Source organism: Chroicocephalus ridibundus, unplaced genomic scaffold, assembly GCF_963924245.1.
Source record: "Chroicocephalus ridibundus unplaced genomic scaffold, bChrRid1.1 SCAFFOLD_69, whole genome shotgun sequence".
Lineage (NCBI taxonomy): Eukaryota > Metazoa > Chordata > Aves > Charadriiformes > Laridae > Chroicocephalus > Chroicocephalus ridibundus.
Genome location: NW_026961153.1, coordinates 333,143 through 337,593, shown reverse-complemented (window position 1 = coordinate 337,593; position 4,451 = coordinate 333,143).

The following is a 4,451-nucleotide window of genomic DNA, read 5'->3' as shown; positions in this document are numbered from 1 at the left end:
AAGCCGTGCCTCGTTGGAAAGCTCTTTGGAAGCCGCTCGCGTGGCCCCACAGCCCGTGGGGCTGCGGGCTTTGCGGCGGCCGTCAGCCTCGGCGCCACCGGCGCCCACGTGGCGCCGCCGCGCCAGCCTGCGAAGCATTTTCCGGTAGGGCCGCGGCTCTGGCGACAGCTCCCACGCCCGAAGAGCCAGGAGGGAAAGCCGTGCCTCGTTGGAAAGCTCTTTGGCAGCCGCTCGCGTGGCCCCACAGCCCGTGGGGCTGCGGGCTTTGCGGCGGCCGTCAGCCTCGGCACTACCTGCGCCCACGTGGTGCCGCCGCACCAGCCTGCGAAGCATTTTCCGGTAGGGCCGCGGCTCTGGCGACAGCTCCTACGCCCGAAGAGCCAGGAGGGAAAGCCGTGCCTCGTTGGAAAGCTCTTTGGCAGCCGCTCGCGTGGCCCCACAGCCCGTGGGGCTGCGGGCTTTGCGGCGGCCGTCAGCCTCGGCGACACCGACGCCCACGTGGCGCCGCCGCGCCAGCCTGCGAAGCATTTTCCAGTAGGGCTACGGCTCTGGCGACAGCTCCCACGCCCGAAGAGCCAGGAGGGAAAGCCGTGCCTCGTTGGAAAGCTCTTTAGAAGCCGCTTCCGTCGCCCAAAAGCCTGTGGGGCTGCAGGCTTTGCGGCGGCCGTCAGCCTCGGCGCCACCGGCGCCCACCTGGCGCGGCCGCCCCAGCCTGCGAAGCATTTTCCGGTAGGGCCGCGGCTCTGGCCACAGCTCCCACGCCCGAAGAGCCAGGAGGGAAAGCCATGCCTCGTTGGAAAGCTCTTTGGCAGCCGCTCGCGTGGCCCCACAGCCTGTGGGGCTGCGGGCTTTGCGGCGGCCGTCAGCCTCGGCGCCACGGGCTCCAACCTGGCGCCGCCGCGCCAGCCTGCGAAGCATTTTCCGGTAGGGCCGCGGCTCTGGCCACAGCTCCCACGCCCAAAGAGCCAGGAGGGAAAGCCGTGCCTCGTTGGAAAGCTCTTTGGCAGCCGCTCGCGTGGCCCCAAAGCCCGTGGGGCTGCGGGCTTTGCGGCGGCCGTCAGCCTCGGCGCCACCGGCGCCCACGTGGCGCCGCCGCGCCAGCCTGCGAAGCATTTTCCGGTAGGGCCACGGCTCTGGCGACAGCTCCCACGCCCGAAGAGCCAGGAGGGAAAGCCGTGCCTCGTTGGAAAGCTCGTTGGCAGCCGCTCGCGTGGCCCCACAGCCCGTGGGGCTGCGGCCTTTGCGGCGGCCGTCAGCCTCGGTGCCATTTTTGCCCACCTGGCGCCGCCGCGCCCGCCTGCGAAGCATTTTCCGGTAGGTCCGCGGCTCTGGCCACAGCTCCCACGCCCGAAGAGCCAGGAGGGAAAGCCGTGCCTCGTTGGAAAGCTCTTTGGCAGCCGCTCGCGTGGCCCCACAGCCCGTGGGGCTGCGGGCTTTGCGGCGGCCATCAGACTCGGCGCCACTGGCGCCCACCTGGCGCCGCCGCGCCCACCTGCAAAGCATTTTCCGGTAGGGCCGTGGCTCTGGCCACAGCTCCCACGCCCGAAGAGTCAGGAGGAAAAGCCGTGCCTCGTTGGAAAGCTCTTTGGCAGCTGCTCGCTTGGCCCCACAGCCCGTGGGGCTGCGGGCTTTGCGGCAGCCGTCAGCCTCGGCGCCACAGGCGCCCACGTGGCGCCGCCGCGCCAGCCTGCGAAGCATTTTCCTGTAGGGCCGCGGCTCTGGCCACAGCTCCCACGCCCGAAGAGCCAGGAGGGAAAGCCGTGCCTCGTTGGAAAGCTCTTTGGCAGCCGCTCGCGTGGCCCCACAGCCCGTGGGGCTGCGGGCTTTGCGGCGGCCGTCAGCCTTGGCGCCACCGGCGCCCACGTGGCGCTGCCGCGCCCGCCTGCAAAGCATTTTCCGGTAGGGCCGCGGCTCTGGGCACAGCTCCCATGCCCGAAGAGCCAGGAGGGAAAGCCGTGCCTCGTTGGAAAGCTCTTTGGCAGCCGCTCGCGTGGCCCCACAGGCCGTGGGGCTGCGGGCTTTGCAGCGGCCGTCAGCCTCGGCGCCACCGGCGCCCACGTGGCGCCGCCGCGCCAGCCTGCGAAGCATTTTCCGGTAGGGCCGCGGCTCTGACCACAGCTCCCACGCCCGAAGAGCCAGGAGGGAAAGCCGTGCCTCGTTGGAAAGCTCTTTGGCAGCCGCTCGTGTGGCCCCACAGCCTGTGGGGATGCGGGCTTTGCGGCGGCCGTCAGCCTCGGCGCCACCGGCGCCCACCTGGCACCGCCGCGCTAGCCTGCGAAGCATTTTCCGGTAGGGCCGCGGCTCTGGCCACAGCTCCCACGCCCGAACAGCCAGGAGGGAAAGCCGTGCCTCGTTGGAAAACTCTTTGGCAGCCGCTCACGTGGCCCCACAGCCCGTGGGGCTGCGGGCTTTGCGGCAGCCGTCAGTCTCGGCGCCATTGGTGCCAATGTGGCGCCGCCACGCCAGCCTGCGAAGCATTTTCCGGTAGGGCCGCGGCTCTGGCCACAGCTCCCACGCCCGAAGAGGCAGGAGGGAAAGCCGTGCCTCGTTGGAAAGCTCTTTGGCAGCCGCTCGCGTGGCCCCACAGCCCGTGGGGCTGCGGGCTTTGCGGCGGCCATCAGACTCGGCGCCACTGGCGCCCACCTGGCGCCGCCGCGCCCACCTGCAAAGCATTTTCCGGTAGGGCCGTGGCTCTGGCCACAGCTCCCACGCCCGAAGAGTCAGGAGGAAAAGCCGTGCCTCGTTGGAAAGCTCTTTGGCAGCTGCTCGCTTGGCCCCACAGCCCGTGGGGCTGCGGGCTTTGCGGCAGCCGTCAGCCTCGGCGCCACAGGCGCCCACGTGGCGCCGCCGCGCCAGCCTGCGAAGCATTTTCCTGTAGGGCCGCGGCTCTGGCGACAGCTCCCACGCCCGAAGAGCCAGGAGGGAAAGCCGTGCCTCGTTGGAAAGCTCTTTGGCAGCCGCTCGCGTGGCCCCACAGCCCGTGGGGCTGCGGGCTTTGCGGCGGCCGTCAGCCTTGGCGCCACCGGCGCCCACGTGGCGCTGCCGCGCCCGCCTGCAAAGCATTTTCCGGTAGGGCCGCGGCTCTGGGCACAGCTGCCATGCCCGAAGAGCCAGGAGGGAAAGCCGTGCCTCGTTGGAAAGCTCTTTGGCAGCCGCTCGCGTGGCCCCACAGGCCGTGGGGCTGCGGGCTTTGCGGCGGCCGTCAGCCTCGGCGCCACCGGCGCCCACGTGGCGCCGCCGCGCCAGCCTGCGAAGCATTTTCCGGTAGGGCCGCGGCTCTGACCACAGCTCCCACGCCCGAAGAGCCAGGAGGGAAAGCCGTGCCTCGTTGGAAAGCTCTTTGGCAGCCGCTCGTGTGGCCCCACAGCCCGTGGGGCTGCGGGCTTTGCGGCGGCCGTCAGCCTCGGCGCCACCGGCGCCCACCTGGCACCGCCGCGCTAGCCTGCGAAGCATTTTCCGGTAGGGCCGCGGCTCTGGCCACAGCTCCCACGCCCGAACAGCCAGGAGGGAAAGCCGTGCCTCGTTGGAAAACTCTTTGGCAGCCGCTCACGTGGCCCCACAGCCCGTGGGGCTGCGGGCTTTGCGGCAGCCGTCAGTCTCGGCGCCATTGGTGCCCATGTGGCGCCGCCACGCCAGCCTGCGAAGCATTTTCCGGTAGGGCCGCGGCTCTGGCCACAGCTCCCACGCCCGAAGAGGCAGGAGGGAAAGCCGTGCCTCGTTGGAAAGCTCTTTGGCAGCCGCTCACGTGGCCCCACAGCCCGTGGGGCTGCGGGCTTTGCGGCAGCCGTCAGTCTCGGCGCCATTGGTGCCCACCTGGCGCCGCCGCGCCCACCTGCAAATCATTTTCCGGTAGGGCCGTGGCTCTGGCCACAGCTCCCACGCCCGAAGAGCCAGGAGGAAAAGCCGTGCCTCGTTGGAAAGCTCTTTGGCAGCCGCTCGCGTCGCTCCACAGCCCGTGGGGCTGCGGGCTTTCCGGCAGCCGTCAGCCTCGGCGCCACCGGCGCCCACGTGGCGCCGCCGCGCCGGCCTGCGAAGCATTTTCCGGTAGGGCCGCGGCTCTGGCCACAGCTCCCACGCCCGAAGAGGCAGGAGGGAAAGCCGTGCCTCGTTGGAAAGCTCTTTGGCAGCCGCTCGCGTGGCCCCACAGCCCGTGGGGCTGCGGGCTTTGCGGCGGTCGTCAGCCTCGGCGCCACCGACGCCCACCTGGCGCCGCTGCGCCCGCCTGCGAAGCATTTTCCGGTAGGGCCGCGGCTCTGGCCACAGCTCCCACGCCCAAAGAGCCAGGAGTGAAAGCCGTGCCTCGTTGGAAAGCTCTTTGGCAGCCGCTCGCGTGGCCCCACAGCCCGTGGGGCTGCGGGCTTTGCAGCGGCCGTCAGGCTCGGCGCCACTGACGCCCACCTGGCGCCGCTGCGCCCGCCTGCAAAGCATTTTCCGGTAGGGCCGCGGCTCTG